Source organism: Solanum stenotomum, chromosome 10, assembly GCF_019186545.1.
Source record: "Solanum stenotomum isolate F172 chromosome 10, ASM1918654v1, whole genome shotgun sequence".
Classification (NCBI taxonomy): domain Eukaryota; kingdom Viridiplantae; phylum Streptophyta; class Magnoliopsida; order Solanales; family Solanaceae; genus Solanum; species Solanum stenotomum.
In genome coordinates, this window is record NC_064291.1 from 42,183,106 (window position 1) to 42,207,673 (window position 24,568).

Here is a 24,568-nt window from a genome sequence, read left to right on the forward strand (position 1 = left end):
AAGAAGTAGTGGTACCTCAAACTTCAATAATTTCAACGAACTCAAACATACAACAACGAATCACACACACAGACACGATCGATCGATTTTGTTTTGTAAGAAATGTATGCAAAAGAAGAGAAGAATTCGATGTAGAAAAATGAGAGAAAACCTCTCTATTTATAGCCAACAAAGGGTAAGGTCACAACTCTTTGGAAAAAAGACAACCTTTCAGAAAGGTGACAACCCTTTGGAAAAGGCACAACCTTTCAAACGGTCACAACCCTTTAGAAAAGACACGACCTTTTATAGAGGTCACAACCCTTTGAAAAATTCACAACCCTTCAGGAGAGTCACAACCCTTTTTTCCTGTTCACACCTTTAAAACCCAACAATAAGTCGCTCTGGTGGTATGGTTATTGATTAAAACCGCATGCATCAGAGTCACAAAGATAGGGAGAGAAGGTAAAAAGTCTAACAAGCAGTGCAAACGCCTAGACTAAGACATATACTATCAGACTCAAGTCTATTACTTCAGTCTACAAGAATCTAGTCCGTACGAAACGAAGTAGGAGGTGAAACCAAAGTAACAAGGCTCACAGGTGTAAGGCAACACGAGTCTAGTCTAGACTAAAGCTAAACATGCTTCAAATAACTAGTAACAACGCATGTAATTCACAAAGCATGCAAGTTGCAACAACACACAAACAACCCTAGCTAGCATGGTACTACCCCCGAACCAACATCGATCAACCCTAAAACATGGTTTCTAAGAAGGAAAACAAGAATAGCTAGAAACCCGTCCTCAATTCACTCTAATCATCATGAATTCACAGATTCAGGCTCAATTTAATTAGAAAGGAAGTCGTAGCGTACCTGTAGGCCGATTGCGAGCGCTCCAAATCACAAGGCCATAGCTTTTCCTTTTCAAACAGCCTCTGGACGCTGCCACACTACCAAAAATAGGATCACAACGTTAGTACGATTATTTAGACATCAAAATCACATAAAACAGAAATAGACCAATTTTGGAGTCAAACAGGAATTGTGGAACCCGAGCCAGAATCTCCGGAATTGACTCCGTCCAGAGGTCCTAAACTATGCCGCAACCCTGTGTTCCAAAATTGAACACGATCCGAGACTCAAAGAAACCAACACAACTAAGCATGCAATTGCCACAATAAATAGGCCAAGACATCCTTAAGGCACACAAATTCGCCTTAAATGGAGGTTCTTCAATAGCTTCCGATCACAAATCCAAGTAGCCACACTCCTAATGATTACTCAGGACTTTTAATCACTGAAATCGAATCACCAAAATAATATTCAACAAAATGCTGAATTTGCGACCAAGTCTTAGTTAAAAGACTGGTCGATGACCGTTTAAACGGCCACTGAATGGATGGCCTACTTAGAGTTGAGGAAATTACAACGTCATCACATGAGATTCAAGTAAGGATACAACATATATACTATTAACGTAAAATGACAACTTTTATATTACCTGGGCATTATAAATTCAATATTCACTACTACAAAACTATAAATTACCTACTAATTTTACTTGGTAATTATTTTTACCGAAATTTCCTACAAATTTTCATGCGGAAATATGAAATTCCTAAATTATAGACTTTTTTACCTGCGAAAAATAGTTTCCCAATGGGTAAATTTGGCGCCATTTTCGCAAAATTATTACCTGGGGAATTATTTGCGGTAAATAATTTGTAAGTATCATTTTCATAGGTAAATTCACAAGTAATGAAAAAAAGGATTTTCTTTATCTTCTAGCAAGAAAATTCCTAAATAAATTTATTTTCAAAAAATTACTTGGGAATTTATCTAGAAATATTTTTTATGTGGTACTACCTGGGGATTCTTGTTCTATGAATTTTGTTGGGGATTTACTTAGGAATTTTCTTACTTGAAGAATTATTTGGGGATTTTATTGTTGTGAATTTGATTTGAGATTTTTTGAGGGATTTACTTGGAAATATGCAAACTTGAATAATTTTTTTTATATGATTTAATTGGAATCTTTTTATTGAAATCTACCGATTTTTTTTTAAATTAGGAGTCCTCGGGGAATATTTTCTTGAAATTATATTTACCAAAATTTGAAAATATAATAATATAAAAAAGGACAAATGATCACTAGAATGAGATTTATTGGTAAATAATTACTCTATTTTTAGGTTTTATAAATTATTATGCAATAATATCAATTTAATAAGGTGTTGGAACATTATCATAAATTTTAGGATGAATATTTTTAACTTATATATAATTAATATTTAATCTCACTAAAAATCAATGTTATCATTTTCTATTTTTTCATTTGAAAGAAACAAAGAATTAAAATTATATGACTAGTTATTTATCCAATAGAAAAATAATTATCATAAATATTTATCAATCTAATACGGTGTTGGAACATTACCATAAATTTTAGAATGAATATCTTTATATAATTAATATTTTATCTCACTAAAAATCATTGATACCATTTTTTTTTTATTTTTTTTGTATATTTGAAATATACAAAGAATTAAAATTATATGGCTAGTTGTGTATATCCAACAGAAAAGTAACTATCATAAATATTTGTCAAACTAATACGGTGTTGGAACATTACCATAACTTTTAAGATAAATATTTTTAACTTATATATAATTAATATTTCATCTCACTAAAAACCAATGATACCATTTTTAATTTTGTTTTTTTTTTATTTCAAAGATAGAAAGAATTAAAATTATATGGCTAGTCATTTATCCAACAGAAAAATAACTATCATAAAAGTTTAATTACCCCTTGTTGATAGAATTATATGAAAAGAAAAATAAATATTTTTTACTTGTATATTCAATTGGTATATTATATTTTTACTAGCATTAACAATATATAATTTCTCTATAGAGGTTATTAAATGATATTTATTTCCAAATATAAAATTAAGTATATTAAAATATAAATTAAAATTATAAATACCATATTACCCAATAAGATATACTATCAATGATTGATTTATAACTTCCTTGCACATTAAATTTATAAGTATATTTATATTTTCAATTATTTATTTTTAAGAACTTTGTATGCATAATTTAAATTTTGTCTACATTTAATATGCTTCGTTACAGATATTATCTCATAGAAAGTGTAAGCATAGTATTTTCATGATATGTTGGGTGATAGTGTTTTATTTTAATATATATAAATAGTCTTCATGCTTTATTTTTGAAGGGTTAAATCACATGAACTTTACTCAACATTTTAAGATATATTTCGTTCTCATATTAATATGAGATGAGTTTATAGTACTTCTTGTGTAATGAATATCTAAATTGTATTTTTAATACTCAATTAATTTAATTGAATTTAGCTTTCAAAATTAATCAAATTGAAAAAAAACATCAAAATTTAGTGTAATGCTAGTGGTACCTTTTACCACATCGGTGGAAGACACATGATCTTTACCATCTATAATGCTATTAGTTAGAGCATTGGTAGAATGGAGTAATTACATATAGGTTGGGCATTGGGTAGTGAGTTAGGATTAAGTTAGTGCAATATAAGTGTAGTGGACTAGGATAAATTTAGTGAAATTAAGTAGGTGTCTATGTGTACGGGGGTGTTCTATGTGTATGTGGTTCAAGAACAAAATAATTAATTAGAAGATACTAATTAATATTGTCTAGAAAAAAAGAATTGGTATATTTTTTGCAAGAAAATCCCCAAGTAATCTATCTGCGAAATATAAATTCCTACGTAAATTACTTGGGAATTTTAAAATTCACAAAAAATAATTACCTACGAAGGTTTTACCATTGAATTTTTTTTTGTAGGAAAATTCGCAGAAAACTTAGTTTCTTATGAATTTTCGTATGCAATCTCTAGGAAAATCCCCATGTAATTCACATTTTTCTTGTAGTGATTAATCATAATTTTATTTCTTAGGTAATTCCGGTGTAAGGATATTGAAGGATTTATACATAATAATAGAGGTGATTAAGATACTAAGCTTCATATAAAGGATATTTCAAAGAGTGCTATTACTTATATTTCAAAGAGTGCTACTACTTTATAAAATTATTAGCTCTGTGCATGCTAGCACTAATAAATTAAGATTACAAAGGATAATAATTACTTGATGTCTCTAGAAACTCCACCGATCCAGTTGAAGTAATATTATCAACAATGATCATGAATTTAATAGGTCTATAATTCGTAAAGGCATAATACATAAACATAACCCTTCATCCTAGTGAAGTCCCTTACTCTAAATGTCGTCGTACCCACATTTAATAGGTCTATAATTCGTAAAGGCATAATACATAAACATAACCCTTCATCCTAGTGAAGTCCCTTACTCTAGATGCCGTCGTACCCACATTTGGGTTCGCGGGAACCGCAACCTTCCTATTAGCTTGAATCGTCACGGCTTGAGCCAACACTTGAAAAGCAGCCCTAAACTTCGTGAGGTTCGAGAGAAAGCTATTATAGAAAGCTATTGCATCTATAGTCTAGCCTACCCGCTGAGGTTCAACAATTGTTAGTGAATTACAATTACCCATATAGTGAAATTAACTTTTAATCGATCACATTCCCGAGAATCCTTCTCTACATATCTACCCCTGTTTTCATAATTGTTGTAGTTGTTAATTGTCAAACCTAATCCCCCACACTACATAAAAATGATCATTAGCGGCAATTAATTCTTAATTGCCGCTAAAGATCTATTTTTAGCAGCAATTAACACTCTTTGTATATGTCCCTAAAGCCTTTAGCGACATTGGTTCTAATGGCACTTAACTAATGCTGGTAAAGACTTTAGCACTCTTTATTAATGTCAATATTTATTGCTGCTAAAAGTTGTTTTTGTTGTAGTGTCATCTGACATTTGTTGTCAACTCCTTAATTTACATCGCTTTTATTCGATAATGTTTACTTCTACAAACGACTAGAGCACAATCTTCACTTAACTTGGCTTCAACTAACAACCATAACCTTTAACTTTGGGTGTGCACAAGTATTAGATCTTCAAACTTGTATAAAATTGAACAAATAGACACATGTGACACAATACATGTAGGATGCCACGTATGACACAAAATTGTCATGTAGGGTGTTATGTAGGACGAATGTATCTATTTGTTCAATTTTATACAAATTTAAATTCTTACTTGTGCACACCCAAAATTAATGATCAATTGAAAATAGATAAATCGTTAGGTCCCAGCTTCCAGTAACTATCTCTTTTCTAAATCCTCTGCAAAACAATTTGCACATGGAGTCACTAGTTGAACAAAAAGTCTTATGTTTGCCTTGACCAAAAAAATATATATGAGGATATAACGAAGCCACAAAAGTAAGAGTTAATATCTCAAAATATCACTCAATTTTTAAAATTTATTTAATAAAGTTATTAAATTTTGTTTTGTATCAATAAAATCACTCAATTTAGATATTTATATCAATAAAATCACTCAACTTAAATGTTTATATCAATAAAATCACTCAACTAAATTTATTATTAAATATTTTTTATATGACAAAATAATTTCTTTTATATCATGTAAATATATAGGCTCCACAAAAAAATAAAATCAAATTCGTAATTTGAAATTTCAAATAAAAAGTTCTCGATTTTTATGTCTGATCACTAAGGAGTCTCTTGGTCTTGATTTTAAAGCATAAAAGAATAGTTTTCTTTTGAAAGGATTTTTTTGATCTTTGACCAAACATAACTGTTGCCATATTAACATCGGTAACATCGGCAAGATTTTTTTTCAAAAAAAATTAATTAATCAAATATCATCCAGTATGATTTTATTTTTTTAAAAAAAAAGAACTTTATAAAATAAGTAGATAAATTGACTTCCACCATTAAATTAACATTAATTAATAGAGCATGAAATGCAGTGAACAGAGTTGGCATAGTTTCAGTTTGAGCAAAATCGAGAGTTCTTAAAATTTTTCATTTGAATTTTTAAATTATGAATTTGATTTTATTTATTTGTGGAGTCTATATTTATATGGAATATTTTAAAGAAAATAAATTTTACTGAGTGATTTTTTTTTTTATATAATAATCTAAATTGAGTGATTTTGTGATACAAAACAAAATTTAATTATCAAAAGAGTGACTATTTAAGATATTCACTCCAAAAGTAATAATAGTGCTTTAACTAGGGAAGATACCTATAAAATGAAAGAGAAATAAATTACACAAGGATATAAGTTAATGGCTCAAAGCCACTAGCCGACTGAAACTAGACCTACTGACCCTGCAATATAGTAACTATTATCTTCTTTAAAATAATTAAATTTTTTGTCACAAATGCTTATTTAAACCCAAGTTCATATTCCTTTAAAAATTTAAATATAATTTCAATAATATGATCAAACCAACACAAAAGATGGAGGAAGTAGTAGAATAATATGATCAAACTCAAGTTCATATTCCTTTAAATAATTACTCATGAGGATGTGTATGATGTGGGAGTTATAGCAACATAATTAAATTTATGTCTTATGTTATTTTAAAAAAATCCTTACTAACATTGTCATTTGTAAGATGATTTTAGCTAAATAGTTTTATTTTTTTATTCTAAATGTATGTGTTTAGTCGAACACCTTCATATAAATTGAAATAATAAAATAGTGTAGATTTAACTAAAAGAACTTCTAAAAAAAATTCTTTCAATTATACAGTTTAAGAATAAGAAAGAAGAAGAAAAAGGAATTCAACGTTTTAATACAAAATGAAGTTGCACTCTTTAATTTATTTTTTTGTACCATGAGTTGAAAAATTGTGATGGATAAAATAGTTAGTTTAATAAAGAAAATATTGCTATAAGTTAACAAAATTGTAATTGATTTTGAATTTTATATTTAAAATCCATTCTCTAATTAATATAAAAAATTGGATAAATCAATATTTTGTTAAGTAACAAATATGCTAGGGAACCAAAATATTTCAATAAATAGAATTTATTTATTTTACCAAGTCATGAAGATAGATATTTTAGAAGAAGTCTCATCTCATTCACATATTTGAATAATACATCAAAATCCAATATCAATACAAAAAAAATTATCTAGTTAATTTAGAAGTTAGAATGTAGAATTTTGAATTTCAGTTTGCATTTTTTTTTTTTCAATTTTTTAATTAGATTTACATTTGTTTAAAAACTTTTAATTTATATTGGATTTTAATTATTCTTTTTTTTTTATTTATATTGAAAATTTTCATGTCCTGTACTTTTTACTTCTACGTTCGATCAGTGTTTCTTCAAGTGTTAAAGAAAGGGAACTGCAACATTTATCTCTCAAAATTAATTTTTAATTACAAAATTAACGTGTCTATTTTGTTTTAATATGATGCCCAATGAATTAGTTATTTAGTTAGTCGGTAATAAGTTACCAAATTAAATTTTTAATTACAAAATTAACGTGTCTATTTTATTAGTTATTTAGTTAGTCGGTAATAAGTTACCAAATTAAACAGGAGGTTTTTTCTATATAGATTAGATTTTTTTGTGAACTTTGCAAAGAAATTTAGAAACTGTGAGCATAAGACTAGGAAAATACGATGGCGGAAGAACATGAAATTGAAGAAGGAGAAATATATGATGATTCTCATATAGGCATTGATGCTAAGATTCAAACTGTTTTGGGCGATTATATGAAAGATTTTGAAGGAGCTGTTTCTGCTGAGAATTTGGGGACAAAATTTGGTGTTTATGGTTCGTTTTTGCCGATTGATCAACTTGTAATTCAACCACACATATCTCAAACACTCCCTTCCCCTACCCCTATTTCTTCTCACAAACCCATTAGGATTAGGATTAAACTTCGTTCTGGTAATACTGCTGCGTAGTGATTTACACACTGCTTCTGACAAGGCACACTGCCCGGAACTGACAACTTCTGGGGATGAGTCACCACTTGCTCCATTCATTATACAAGAAGATTGGATTCGATGTTCTACATGTCGGAAGCGGAGGCTTCTCCCGTATGGTACAAAACCCGATCAACTGTCTCACAGTTGGGTCTGCACTATGTTAGACTGGCTTCCTGGCATGAAGTGTTGTGACATTAGTGAGGACGATACCACAAGTGCTCTACATGCCCTCTACCAATCTCTCATCCAAAGTAACTTTCAAAATCGTGATGCTAAAGGTACTTCAATTGATTTAAAAGCACATAACGGGAGGGAAGTTTCTGTAAAGAAAAGAAAATCGAGGGAACAAGACTATTTAGGTAATGAATTGGGTGAAAGTGATGCCAATGCTTTTGAGAGTAAATTCAGGAAACAGAAGAAGTCGAAGGTGATTCAGACTGAAAAAAAGAAGTCCAGTAGAAGCAAGGGTGAAGGGAAATCGACAAGGAGAGATAGAGGAATCAAGGATTCTGCTCCTATAGAGAGAGAACAGCAGGCAAACAAGTATGGAGTAAAGCAACAGTCTGAAGCAGAATGTGGCATGATGCGCAAACCAGTTTACAAGAAGGCCATTGGATATGGGAAGGTTGCGAGGGCCTACATTGCATTTTGGTTGAGGAATTACTGGATTAGCAATCATTAGTTCTTGTTTTCTGTTAAAATTTGTTTATATGTTGAAAGTATATGAAAATAAGCAACTGATGATTCTGCTTCACAACTTTACTTTATGTACTTTGAAGATTACTTAAGGCTTCTAATCCCAATTGCATACCCTTTGCTACTATATTAATTAAATATCCAACCCTCTAAGTCTTTCAATGCTATTTATCTAAATCTATTTTGGTGTTAAGGGTTGGATCTCGAGCCACAAATTCCTTTGTAATAATCTAACAAACAATTTCGGAGCTTCATTATAATAGATCATAAGGAGTATAAAATGACTTATATGGTTATTTGCTTAATATGAGGGATGGATCTTATTTTTTTACTCTTTTTCGATGCTAACTTTACATTCCCCTGCCCAAAGAAATCAGTATTCTGTATCTATCTTGTTTCACCTTGTAAAGACTATCCTCTGATGATAAGAAGACAAATTTCATAACAGTTGGTAATTTTCAAAATGTAACTTCTAAATAACCTAACATTCTAGTATAAAGTAAAAATTATACTTAGTTGTCAACTTGTCATCATAGTAGAATTATTGTTGGGTTTAGGGTTTAAGATATGATATAGGATTGGGATTTATGGAGTTCCAAAGTCAATATGATGGACTAAGCTAACTGACCTATCTAATTAAATAATTTTCAATCAATTTTCAACATTCGCACAAAAGTACTCACAGCAATCATGTATGAGGCAATTATAACACGAATCCGTCCAGGTATATTACTATCTTTAATCCACCCACCTTCAACTGCAGAGTAAGTACTCAAATTTTTCTGTGTATATATGTATATGTGTAGGTATATATACACAAACACGCACACACTCAGGGATTCAAACATACATAACAAGGCCCAAAATTGTTAGCACATACCTCAAATGCAAAGAATAGTAGATCTTTAAAAAAAAACAAAGACCATTGACAAACCACATAACTGCTGAAACTTCCACACATCTAGGCCTGCACAAAGTTAAACACTGCTATATGTTTCCATTTTCTCCCTTAAATTGGTGTCCAACACATCTCCACATACCACATCTTCTTAATATTGATTAAATAAAAAGCTTAGTTTTTACAGACAAATTTCAACACCACACACAGAAGTAGTAACTTCTGTTAACGTAACATCAAACTCTTTAGCATACGCTCAAAAGAGGAAGAAAATAATACTCAATTCAATATCTAATAGAGTAATGGTGATGAAATATCTACCTGTGCTACTTCGGTTTTGCAATACTACTGTGCAAAAGTTAGAGATTTTGTTAAGAACTCGACATGAAAAAAAAAACGCCCAATAAGCCTTTGATAACTAGATCTTCCATTATCCTGTGACAGATGACTCTCGTCCTACCACATTGAATTCAAATTAATTAGATTTAGAGAAAGAGGGCGAAAGTCATCTGCGACAGGACTACCGGAAGATGTGAACATCAAAGGCGTCGGAGCGATTCGGAGTAACCTCAAACTTGCCGGAACTCCAGAAGAGAATTTGTAGGGTTAGTAAAGACGAAGAGTACTCACTACTCACAACCCGTTGGAGGTTTTCGAAAAGAAGAAATAAACGTGCTTTTACTGAATAAAGGAAAAAACAATAACGCGTCCTTTTCAACCTTCTTTTGCTTTTCTCTTTTTCTTTTGCAACTGCAAAATTCTACTACCAAGTTAAGATTGTTCTTTATCGTTAGGGAAAAGGATAAAAAATGCCTCAATTTATTAGAAATGATTTAAAAATATCTTCCTTCACCTATTAGTTTAAAAATGTATTTAATATTTTTTTTTGGTTCAAAAATATATTTTAGTTAATAGAAATATGACATGAAATTTAACTAAACGAATAGTCAATTTTCTTTGGTCCACCTAATTTTTTTTATCAAATTAAAAAACCCACCCATCACAACACCCAAACCCATCTCTCTCTCTATATCATATATATTAAAGGAGAAACATAGATGAGGTGATGTGACACCTCTCTATGGCCTCCACTCCTATTTATTTTTTTCTCATTTTTTTGGACATTTTTAATTTTTCTCCTCATTGTTAATATAATTATTATTTGTTTATAATTAATGTTTTGTTGATTAATGTGGATGTCAATAACTTCAAGGTATAATTTCACCATTATGTGTAATAATACTCACACCTCCACCATCTTCTCATTTATCTTCCACACCCTTTAATCTTCCCCACATTCTCAATAATTAATATCATGTTTATTGCTATCTTTTTGTATGCCTCTTATAACAATATAAATAGAGGCCTTGAGGAAGTGTTATGCACTTGAAGATTTAGAAAACACTTGAATATACTTGGAAGAACAAGAAAATTCTCTCGTCTCTCTACATTTCTTGTCTATTTTCTCACTTATATTATTACTCTTTTTAGTTTTGTTTTACTACATCTTTTCATTCTTGAAAAGTTAAAATGTTATATCTAATTGTATTTATCTTCACAAAAATAAATGTATTGATACTTGTATGCCTATCTTAAGATACTTGTATGCCTACCTTCACATCTTTTGATATATTTTATCTTCTTTATATATTTTATTCATAATATTTATTTTTAGATTAATTTTATTCCAATATTTATTGATCTCTTTGTATAATAATCAGACATTGAGGTTTGATGTATATCATATTTGTTCTAAGGAATAAATTCTTTGAATAAATAAAAAATATCATACAATGACACAAAAAGAAGTTCAGTTGTTATACATTTTTTGCTTTAGTATAGTATAAATCAAAATATCATGTAGTGACACAGAGAAATTAAGTTGTTATGCATTTTTAGCTTTATTATAAGGAAAAATTATTTAAATACACAACATTTCTTTACCTATTCTCAATATTTCCCTACTCTTTTACTAAAATACAAAAATCCCTTATTTTCCCCTAATTCAACTTAACCGGATACTTTATTAGTTTAAGTATCAGCCCGTTATTAATTAAAGTATCCGCGTTGCTATATTATGCATCCACCCGTTAATTAAGTATCCGTGTTGCTAACAACTTAATAATTTAAGTATCCGCCCGTTATTAATTAAAGTATCCGCGCTGCTATATTATGCATCCGCCCGTTAATTAAGTATCCGTGCTGCTAACAACTTAATAATTTAAGTATCTGCCCATTATTAATTAAAGTATCTGCGCTGCTATATTAAGTATCCACACTGCTATATTATGTATCCGAAAAACACTAAAAAAAGGAATTTTTGGTAATTAATGAAAGAGTAGGGAAAGGAAGTAATTTCTTTCTTATATTGTGTCATTTGCCTAATTTTTACTTTTTATAATATATAACTATAGAAGTAATTAATTTTTATATATATTTTAATGAATGAAAATTCTCAATTAAATTCTTAAAAATTAGATGATATAATCACACAAAATATCCAAAAGAAAAATACTTGAAATATCTACCTATAAATTTTATCGTTTGCCTGCAAATAATTTCCTTAATTCAATATAGTACATTTCACTGAAAGACTAATAGTGCTTAAGAAAATTAATTATTAGAAATAAAAAAATATATAAACAAGAAAAAGAAAAAAATCACCACAAATATATGACACTCACATTTCAACTAATTAAATATCTAAAAGAATCATAGTTCGATATAAAATTCAATTGAGAGAAAAAAGAAGAAGATATAGAATTTCATGCTTATGAATTTCCTTAGTTCATGCCTTCATGGTATTTAAGTATGATTATAGGAATTGTTAGAATAGTTATATTTTGTAAGACCTAAATGTTTTTTCATTGCTCCATACTCATTAAGATATTTAATGTTTCTATTGTTGTTGGAAGGAACAAATTAAGCGTTAAATATATCTTGCCCATTAGCCTTTTCTATAAATTCTCAAATAGATTGAACATATTAATTTCTTTTTAGTATTACTTTATGCATTTAAGAATATTGAAAACTTTAAAAAACTTCATAACTTGATTAAAAAAAATTGAATACCATTATATTTATACCTACTCACCAAATGAATATCAACATTATTTTATTTAGTAGAAAAACGGATGGAACTTTTTTTGTATGTTTATATTCTAACATATATTAATTGTGAATACACAATGAGATGTGTTTTTAAAGAAATTTCTTGATATCATGTTTTCATTTAATTATTTCTTGAGTAGCAAAGACTAATTAAATAAATAGATAACTTAGTGAAGAAATATATAGTCAAAGGTCTGCTAACAAGCTATTTTTATACACATTTTTTCATATTTACTTAAAACAAAATATAGATAATGTTTTATGAAACTTTTGGTTTAGAATTTAAAAACTTAAGTTTTGAAAAAGACTTTTATGTATATTATAATTTCTTCTATTTAAATTATACGTTTGAAAGAAATATTGAAAATAAAATTGATTATATTTTTTGATGATTTTAATATTTGAGTATTAGAAAGAAGGAAAAATAAATCATGAATTTGGTGGGCATTTGGCCATATATAATTAGAATTTTTTTTTTTCATTTTACTAGAAATTTTTAAAATCAGAGTTGTGTTTTGTTATATTTTTTTCACAAATAAGACAAAATAACATTTTATTTGAAATTCTAAACATGGAGGTGTAATTTGAATTTTTCATAGTCAAAATTAATTTTTAAATGAAATAAAAATTATTTCAGAAAAAAGACGGGTGATATAGTCTATTTCTCCGCGCAAAGCGCGGATAAGTTCGCTAGTATATATATAAAGCAGAAACATAGGTCCGTTGATGTGGCATCTCTCTTTGATCAGGATTTACATTTTTGTTTTTTCTCTTTTTTGTTGAAGTTTTAATTATCATTCATTTCTTAAATAATACTTCCTCTATCCCTAATTACTTGTCTACTTTTAAATTGACACACCTATTAAGAAAATAATTAATGACATATTAAGTTTACCATTTTACCCCTATTAACTATGAAGTGAATGAAAAGTTCTACATTTTTCAAAGTAATTAATCATTTAATTGAGAGTATAATAGGTAATAAAAAATTGTTATTTCTTGATTTGTCAAAATGAACAAGTAATTAGGGACAACTATAAAAGAAAAAATGGACTAGTAATTAAGGACAGAAGGGTATAACACAATATTAATCTTATTACTAGCTAATTGAATTAATAAAAGCCGTTTTAGCCGTTTCTCTAAACTGTTCGCTTTCTTAACCCACAAATTAACAACTACTCCTCTTTACTATTAATAAATTGCATTGAATATATCAACCAACGCTTCTTTTCCATAGAAAAAAAATGTTCGCTTCTTCCCCTTGAAAGGAAGAGTCACTTCTTTCAATCCACCCATCTTCCTCATTTTCTTCCTTTCCTGGCAAATAATTTGTTTTGGTAAAATCAGGAGCATTCATGTCTATTAACAAGAGTATGTACAGTGCAAAGACAAACGCGACCCCTAAAGTTTGCGAGTTCAAAACCAAAAGGGCAACAATTTTTAATGCCGTGTAAATCAGGTTTTCTAAAACGAGGCTCAAATTCCAATGAGCCTTACAAGGCTCAAATTCCGATGAGCCTTGTAAGGCTCAGCCGCCAATGAGCCTTACAAAGCTCAGCCACCAATGTGCCTTGCAGGCTGTTATTTAAAAAAAAAAACATTCTCGTTTTATTTTCTTGTTTGTTAAAAGTCTAATAATAATAATAATACATAGTTGTTGATATGATGCATAAAGATAGTTTAGACCTTATTGCTAGCCATTATTTTGTGGCTTTTCAAACAAACTAAACCCAATAGTTTAGACCTTATTTACTACTTAGTTGATATATTTTTTTCTTCAACTTTTTTTATGTGAAATTATAATTTGGTTTATTCACTTGCAGAATGATAAAATTCAGCCTTCTTTAGTTATACTTTATTTTGGTGGAAATGCCCTATTGATGAATATGTTGAAAACATGAGAAAAATTATACTTCATATCAAGGTAAAAAAATAATAATATACTCTTTAAATAATTTATAGTAAACATGAACCATGCATATATATATGTTGGAGCTCGAAAACTTCAATTTTATAAATATAATTTGTAAAAAATTGATAGAACATATAAGGGACATGATAGAAAATATAAAAGACAACACTTCTAGAGGTTATCGTCTGTCTTGATGCGGTTATTGTTGTTGTTTATGTCTACCGGTTCCACCGGTGGCGGGTACGTGTGGCCTTGTTGTTCTTCGAGGGTTGTTGATGTCCTGCCAAATTATATTTATTACTGAATTCTATTAATATTTTCTAAATGTCAAAATTAAAAATTTGTCGATTATAACAACATACATATTGTTGTGAAGGTCCAACTTCATCATCATTTTGATTTTGTGACATATCATCCTGGAATAAGATGTAAATCATTAACATATATTTTAATATAAAATAAATATTCTATAAATTATTTAAAGAGTATATTGTTTACCGTCAAAAAACTCAATCTCCCAGCATGAAATGGTGAGTTTTGAAATTGACGTTGTCGTACAAAACCATGATTTCCTTCGTTGAATTCTTCAAAACCCAAATTTACAACATTAGGAGTTTGAAGCCACTACCTTCTTCTTGTGTGTAGTTGGGCACACTCGTAGATACTCCAGCATAGAAAAAAAATAGGGTAATACGGGGTGTCGGAAGTAGCCAATGATAAATTTGTGTTGGCCTCATATTGATTTCCTAAATATCCCATATTATGTTCTTCTATATGAACACCTCTTGAATTTAATATTGTTGGTGATTGATTTTCATTTGGTGGAGTGTAATGTTGCTGAAAGTTCTTTGCTTATTTAAGTCAAAAAAGTATTGAAATACAATAATCAACGAACAATGGCCCAACTAAACCTTGAATATATCAAAATCCTAACCCCCAAGCCACCCCCATGATCATTCTACCCAACAAATGTCACGACATAGAACGACAAGTAATGAGTACAAGGGTAGAACTATACAAAACATAACACTAGCAATAAGAAAAGATAGAAACAAAAGCAAACTAAAAACTCTATACAAAGGAAACCTTCCTAGAATCTAGAAGTCACGAGTACAAATTTGTTTAACAAGAATAAATACAAGTCCTAAAAGTGGACGAGAACAAGCCGTCTCATAGGCAAAAGACAATCTAACATATATACCGAAAGAGACAGTCTGATCCACGATGCCAAGTGCTCACCCTCGTCTCTGATATCCATAAGTTGCAAAAGTCAGCACAAGGAATTACCGTTAGTAGTTGGTACTAGGACCTTCATCACGAAGAGATATAAAGTGTAGCATAAGTACCAAAGCAAAGGTACTCAGTTGGCATCATAGGCCAACCGAGCAAGAAAGGTAAAAACAATCTGATAAGATAGAATTTAGACACAAACAAAGGTCAAGGAAATATGAAAAGAAGGCACACGAGCATACTGAAAGTAGATCTAAGTACAACTAAACTAAATCTAATAGTTACCCATAAGCCAAAAGGTATATTCGTGCGCAAGTTGAAATAGAAACTTGAATGGACCCTATAAGCCCGACGAGTACAAAGAATAGCTAAGACTATAAAGATAAAACATCCAATCCCAAGTCCAATAAGAGTCAATCGAGACTCGAACCCAAAGGTGATAGTATCCCTCAGGAGTAACATCCTTGAACCATATAGTAACAATCTCAAGCTGGAAATAATGGCCTCAAATAGTAAAATGTCAATTTCAGACTGGAAATAACAGCCTTGAACTGTATTACATTGACCTCATGAGCAACATTCATAGCATCTCTAGAATAAGATGCCATTTGTCTTACATTGTCTCTCACTTGAAATGACTAAGTATTATCATTTTCTATTGATTGATTCATTCTATACAATCTTTCATGTCCCATTGCCTAAAATTCATTAATATATATATATATATAAAGGTCAAACGAAGAAGTCAATGATATTTATGTATTTTAAAAAAAAATACATACAAATGCCTTATATGTTCCTGCGATTGGTTGATATCTATGTTGGACAACATGTTCTGCATTTGCAATGAACTTGCGTGAATGTCGTAGATACCAATTGAATTAACCAATTGGGTTTGCTTGATGATTTATTTTTACAACATGTTGATAACATTCATTTCATGTATTTTCAGTATGAACAAACGTCTGACGAGTATGCCTATCTATTTTGTGGCGCTTATCAATTTTATAATGCTCATCAGAATAATGCACATTTTCTGGTATATGTTGCACAAAACCAAATTGTCTTACTACACGATCAATCATGTGCCACTCACGATATATTCCGAAAATAAGTGGCACTTTCACCATCCACACATTATGCCCTCGTCGACACCATTCAGGCAGTGCATTAAGAACTTCTTGAGAATAAGGCTCCCAAAAAACTATAGAAAGAAAAGGTAACATATATATCATACATTTTTTTACCGTTTTAAATCTTGTAATAAACTAATTTTTTAGTTATACTTGGTAAGGTTGTAGATTGTCTAAAACATCTCTACAAAAGATCATATTTTTTTTTAGCATCATTCTCATTAACCTTCGTCAAGACCACTTATATGCAAGTGGTTTTTGTCCCTCTGGTTGATCATTGTTGAAAGGCGATAGCATAGGTTGAAATGGTATAATACGCTCCCACACCCATACCTATAAAATAATAAATAATTTTTATTACTAGTATTAAAAATAGTCGATTATAATAATTACAAATATAAAGGTGACCAACCTGCAATAATGATATAAAACCATTTACAACGGAAATGTCGCATATAGAGGCGCGACATAATGAATGGTACAAGTATGAAAGTGTGGCAGCTCCCCAAGCTTGTGTTGCCAGTGCTTGTAAGTCACCCATTTCAATGAAAAAATCCGAATTAAATTTATTTCCTGACTTATCAGGAAATAATGTTCCTCCAAGCAACCAAAATAAGTATAATCTAAATTTTTGTCAAGCTTGTGTTGCCAGTGCTTGTAAGTCACCCATTTCAATAAAAAAATCCGAATTAAATTTATTTCCTGACTTATCAGGAAATAATGGTCCTCCAAGCAACCAAAATAAGTATAATCTAAATTTTTGTTGTACCTCTAGTTCAGTGGAATTATCGTTTATTACATTTGAAGTTTCTATATAATTAACTAATGACGATGAAAAAATTCTAAAACATTGAAAGCAATCTTCCGTAGGAAACCAAACGGTTAAATTAAAAATTAAAGTTTGTCTAGCAAACAAATCCATGGATTTAGCATTTGGTAGTAGAACAGATGTACCATCAACAACCATTCCGAAGATAACTTTCATATCCTGCATAATTATTGTTGTTTCACTAGTTCTCATATGAAAGGTATGAGTCTCTGGACGCCACCTTTCAACCAAACAGTAATAATATTTGCATTGCATGGAAAGTTTCCTACTTCTAGAACACCTCTAAAACCTGTGTAATCAAAATAATTTAGTATACGCGTATGAAGCGGATTATTTTTTAAGTGTTGCCATAAATCATAATCATGTCTCCACACTATTAAACGTGTTTTCGTCGCAGATATTTCACCATTCCAAATATTTTGAGACCGATGTTTATCTTGTAACATTAAAACATCATACTCAATTGGTCCTTGATATGAAAAGTTTTGTTGATTCATCTATATATCAAAATGAAAAAAAATTACATCATTATCAGTACTATAACTTAAGATGAAATAATTAATAAAACATATAAATGATAAAAAAAAAAAGTTATCATTAAATTACCTTGTATTGTCTTGATTCTTCAAAAGTTTGCAAAATTTTATAACTCGCACAACTTTGATAGCTTTCTTTAAATAGGAGTAGGAAGTGGAGTTGTCAAATGCATGGTTTTTATAATGTTTTTTTATAATGCATGGTTTTTATAGTGCATGGTCGTCAAACCATTTATATTTTTTTTCAAAACGTTTAGTTTTGATTTTTATTTGTATAGATTTTAATTTTTTTAAAAAATTTTGTTTGTTTGTTATTTTAATATAGTATTTTTTAGCTATTTTTCTTATCATTTTATCTAATAGTTTTTGACGACTAATTGAAGTATTTTATTTTTTATTTTCGTTGAAACATATACCGCGTGAAATTTGTATAGTGTTGATTTGATTCAACACTGAAGTTTCACATGGAAGTGAAAATGTGTAAATGTGTAAGAACTTACAAGGCTCAAGGGGAAAGTAGCCTTGTGAGTTTTTTTTATTTTTCAAAACATTTAGTTTTTTATTTTTATATGTATAGTTTTTAATTAAGTTTTTCAAAATTTTGTTTGTTTGTTTTTTTAATATAGTATTTTTTAAACTATTTTTTTATCACTTTATCTAATAGTTTTTGACTACTAATTGAAGTATTTTATTTTTATTTTTGTTGTAACATATACCGCGTGAAACTTATACAGTATTGATTTAATTCAACACTGTAAAAATAAATCACGTAAAACTACATTGTTGATTTGATTCAACATTGAAGTTTCACTTGAAAGTGAAAATGTGTAAATGTGTAAGAACTTACAAGGCTCAAGGGGAAAGTAGCCTTGTGAGTTTTTTATTTTTTATTTTTTCAAAACGTTTAGTTTTTTATTTTTATATGTATAGTTTTTAATTAATTTTTTTAAAATTTTGTTTGTTTGTTATTTTAATATAGTATTTTAAAACTATTTTTTATCACTTTATCTAATAGTTTTTGACTACTAATTGAAGTATTTTATTTTTTATTTTCGTTGAAACATATACCACGTGAAACTTGTACAATGTTGATTTAATTCAACACTGTAAAAATAAATCATGCAAAACTACAGTGTTGATTTGATTCAACACTGAAGTTTCACATGAAAGTGAAAATGTGGAAATGTGTAAGAACTTACAAGGCTCAAGGGGGAAGTAGCCTTGTGAGTTTTTTATTTTTTATTTTTATTTATTTTTCATAATGTTTAGTTTTTGATTTTTATATATATAGTTTTTAATTAATTTTTTTAAACTTTGTTTGTTTGTTATTTTAATATAGTATTTTTTAACTATTTTTTATCACTTTATCTAATAGTTTTTGACTACTAATTGAAGTATTTTATTTTTATTTTTGTTGTAACATATACCGCGTGAAACTTGTACAATATTGATTTAATTCAACACTGTAAAAATAAATCACGTAAAACTACAGTGTTGATTTGATTCAACATTGAAGTTTCACTTGAAAGTGAAAATGTGTAAATGTGTAAGAACTTAAAAGGCTTATGGGGCAAGTAGCCTTGTTAGTTTTTAATTTATGTTAGACATCGGTGGAATCATAGTCATAAAAATACATAGTGTGAGATATAGTAAGGTTAGAACTTTTAAGATGACGGATAATAAAGTTAGAGTGATTTTACATTGGGGTGGAGAGATTTTGCATGAATCCGGATATGTGAGATATAGTATTCCACCTATGGTTACTCAATTATTTCCATTATCTCTTACATATGATCGTTTGCAAAGTGTTTTTAGGAAAAAAATGAAGATAAAAGATCTGGAAGACGTAGTGATTATCTTTGGTTGATATCCAAGTTCTTTGGCGTCTAATGGACATGCCATTTTTTCCTTTAACTTGTATTTCGAATGATGATTCTTTATCTTCATTTCTTCGTAGTTTTGAATTATTTTCTAACTGCATCGATATGCAGTTGCTTGAGATGTATGCATCAGTTCAACGATGCTCTCTCATCCATGAACCCGATGATAGTGAATTTGAACTTTCAGTCGAACAACAAGTGATGATAGCAATTGAGGATGTAAATGAAACACAACAAAAATCGACCTTTGAAGTGAATATTTTAGATGTTGCCGGTCCTACCAATTTGTGTAGTCAACTTCTTTCCACACCGTTGGAGGCTATCAACATGTAATTCACTTGTATATAAATATAATTGTTTAATATTATTTTTCTTCATATATTCATTCAATTTGAATTTTGAAGGCGTAACGAATGCGGAGGTCCTCTCACTCGGCTCTCAGAAGTAGTTGACATCAATGACGATGAACTACACGTTGATTCAACGGAGGATAATGAAAGTGAAAATGATGATGAAGATGTTGGCATAGATATTCCTCCCATAGTTGTCTCTACTGTTAGTTCATCTTTTGAAGCCATTCCATAGTTGGATCATACGGAAGATTTTGCAAACGAATCCGGATTTAACGTTCCTGGCAATGCTCCTCTATGGAATGAAAAGAATCTTAAAAACATTAAGTCAGGTTTGATTAATGAAACATAAAATTATGTAAATTAATGATAAATATTTTTTCATTTAATTAATAGAATTTTTTTTTGTATCATTACATATAGGTATGGTATTTTTAAATAAAAAAAATGAAATCGGCAGTGAGAATGTACAATATTGCTAAAGGGACAGAGTTCTTGTGTGATCAATCCAAAGGAAACAGTTGGAAGGTCATCTGCAAAAATAATATGTCGGGATGTCAGTGGATGATTCGTTTTTGCAAGATAGGCGGTGATATGTGGAAGACAGGTAAAAAGATTTACCACAATTGTAATCCAAATACATATAAGGAGGATCATTACAATTTGAATAGCAACATGATTGCTACATCGTTGATTCGTTAGATTACGAAAATTCCTTAAAATGTGTTCAATTTTTCGATTGGTTACAACCTCCAATGACATACCATCGATTTTGTGTTCGTCATTTGAAAGCAAATTTTAATAAAAAAATTTTAAATAGTGAACTTGAAAATCTAATGTGGTATGCTGCGACGGAGAATCAAGAAAAAAAAATTGTTCAAACAATGCAACAAATTAAAACATTGAACGCTGAAGCTTTTAAGTGGTTAAATGATCTTCCTTTGGAGAAATGGACTATGTTCCTTGATAACGGTCATAGATGGGGTTCTTTGACAACCAATGTATCTGTGTCACAGCTATGGTTCGCTTGATAGTTAAAGCTTTGATTGATCGTTTTGTTGAACGAAGCACCCTTGCTAATGCTTTACTTGAACAAAATAAGTCTTGGCCTCTAGCGTCGAAAAATGATTCAATGAAAATTGGAGAAAAGCTCAAGCACATACTGGAATGATGAACTATAGTACTACTTCAACTGTATTTGAGATCCTCACATTTGCACACAATGGCAAAGGATGAAATGTTCACAAAATTTTTGCAAATGCCAAAAAATGTTCTTGTGGCAAATGGGTAAATTATCATATACCTTGCTCTCATGCAATCAAATTTTGTGGTCTTCGTGGTATCGAGCCAAAGACTTATGTGAGCAAATACTACACCATAAAGTACTACAAACGAACCTATAATGCTACTTTTACGCCAGTGGGGGATGTCATTTATTGGCCTCTAGTCGCATTTTGTTTGGTTGCAAATACTGAATATTTGCGAACATCTACTAATCAATGCACAAGGCGACACAAGAATGAAATGGATATCGCTCCAGCTCGCATGTCAAGAAAGTGTAGTATATGCAAGGAAATGGGACACACCAAGGCTCGTTGTGCTTGTAGAAATCCTTTGTAATATAAGTATTTAACTTTTAATATTTATGTTTATGAGTAAAAAAATTGAGTTTCATTTATTTTAAGCATATAGTTAAATTTTTAATATTATTAAAACAATTTGTCAATATGGAAATAGTAATAAAGACATAATACACTTTACAATAAAAGATACAAATAATAGAATATAATAATAAAGTGATATGATAATCATAATTTATATAATGTTACATATTTCAATTCTTCATCAATATTTGGTACAACATCAACTTCATCATTTATATATCAATTTGGTGGACACGTACTTTTTGTTTGCTCAATTAAGGATAATTGATTTATACAACAATACGGCACACCAAAATTCAGTGTTTCTTAAAAATTTTTGTAAACCAGTCCATTCGTTAACAATTGGATAAATGGGATATGTAGAATCTCTATGTAACTTTTCGCCTTCTAGTAGATTACAATATTCTTCTTCATTTGCTCCCTTATAGTTAAGATCGTCTAATGAATGAAATATCTCTAAAGCTTTTTTCATCTCATTGATTTCCTTGGACAAATATTCAATAACGATTGCTTCATCTCTAAACTTGCATGTTTGATAAGTAGCTGACAATGCTTGTGGAATTAGCAAACCATGCCAACGACATAAAACTTCGTAATCACACCTCTTCGAATATAAACCAAGCCACTCGAGCATTTTGCCCCAAATAATAAAATCATCCATTTTAGAAGAATGTGGTTCTCCTTCAATGATGTGTCTTGCAACTTGTAAATCATAATAAACATTGATTGATTTATTTTCTAATAGACGAATTTTCCCATACCATTTTCTTCCCGACAAATCGGTGTAGCACCCAAATACTTTTCTATGATCTTTTGAGATACTATTTTTTTTAGTACTATCAAACCAACTTTGTAATTTCATTTTTTTTTTTTTGCATTGTTTGAAAAAATATGTTTTCAAAATATGCATGAAACGTGAATTTATAATAACTGTCAATCCAAAAATTATGGCACAATGGCCTATGTGCATTTCAAGGAACAACATCCAACGTACCATGTGCCACTCCTCAAGACTGAAGTGACATGACAATTGCTTTTGCTTTACTTGAAAATAAAATTTTGCAATGTTGATTTGATTCAACACTGCAAGGTTTTTAAATATAGATAAAGAGTTTACGTGTTAAATTTTTTAACTGTTGAATTGATTCAACACAAAAAGTGTTAAGTGAATTTTTTTTTAAAAAAAATAATTGGTGTTTGAATTGACTTAAAAAATAATTTTTAAGAAAAAATATAAAAACTAAGGGAAAACATACTTCTACTGTTTTAATTATTTCAATAAAAATTTAAGTTAGGTTTAACCTTGTTCATCAAACACTTTCTAACTTATTTGAGTAATTTTATATTTCTAAAAAATTTACAAAAGTCATAAACTAACAAAGTGGTAAGCTAATTATTTTCTCTATATATACCAACTCTTGTAGACTTATCATATATTCACAATGGTTTTGCTAACACATCATTTCAACATGAAATCTACTTAAAAAAAAGAAGTTAGATGCTATCCAAATTTTAGTAGAAATAGTAAGAATGGAAGTACCTTCTTGAAATAAGATTCCACCAAATTAATTTGGATGGAAACAATCATGTTATCTCTTTTTTTTACAAGGCGAAGAAGCAAGAATGCCTTTTGTTACAAGGCGAAGAGGCTAGAATGTAAGTTTACTTTGCTTACATTCACAGGCTGAAGAACTCGAGTGTAAGTTTACTTTGCTTACATTCACAGGCAGAAGAACTCGAGTGTAACTTTACTTTGCTTACATTCACAGGCAGAAGAACTTGAGTGTTAATTAATTCTACAACATCATGATGTAATATCATGTTCTTGGAGATAACAATCAAGTTAAAGGATTTCAAATTTGAAGGAGAAAGTTTTAACTTCAAATTTGATTTTTATGAGATATTTAAAGTGATTTGCTGATGAAATTTGAAGTCATTTCATTGAAGATTTAGCTTAAGTTAATTATGAACTACAAGCAACTGAAAATCATAGAAATGTTGTCCTTTATATTTTCTATTTGAAATCTCTAGAAGTGTTGTCTTTTATATTTTCTATCATGTTCCCTTATATGTTGTACTAAATAATATCAAATTATCTATAAATAATATCAACTGAAAAAATATTATTTCTTCTTCATCTTCTTTGGCATCCCTTCTTCCATCACACCACCAATTTGCCGCTACTGCCGCCGCCACTACACACCCTTTTTCTTCCTCTTATTTTCTCCGGATACTTAAGTTCTTTTACCTCCATTGTTGTTATATTTTTGGCCCCGTTGTCATCCATATTAGGATTGGCTGCACCACCATTGAAACCACCATTCCACCATTATCACCGTCATTTTCATCATGTTTAATTTGTAAAGGGCTTTAAGTTTGGAGTTTGTCTCTTTGCTGTTAATTTAGTAATTTGGTGTTAAATTGATGTCCAGTTGTTTGAA

The 24,568-nt window shown here is 29.7% G+C and overlaps 1 protein-coding gene and 1 pseudogene across 1 annotated transcript in view; one reads left to right on the top strand and one right to left on the bottom strand.

Moving 5' to 3' along the window:
- The window catches only part of LOC125841724 (3-ketoacyl-CoA synthase 11-like), a 303,969-nt gene that overhangs the window by 268,110 nt on the left and 11,291 nt on the right, over positions 1-24,568 (bottom strand). The window lies entirely within an intron of this gene.
- On the top strand, positions 21,300-22,083 carry LOC125843003 (uncharacterized; annotated as a pseudogene).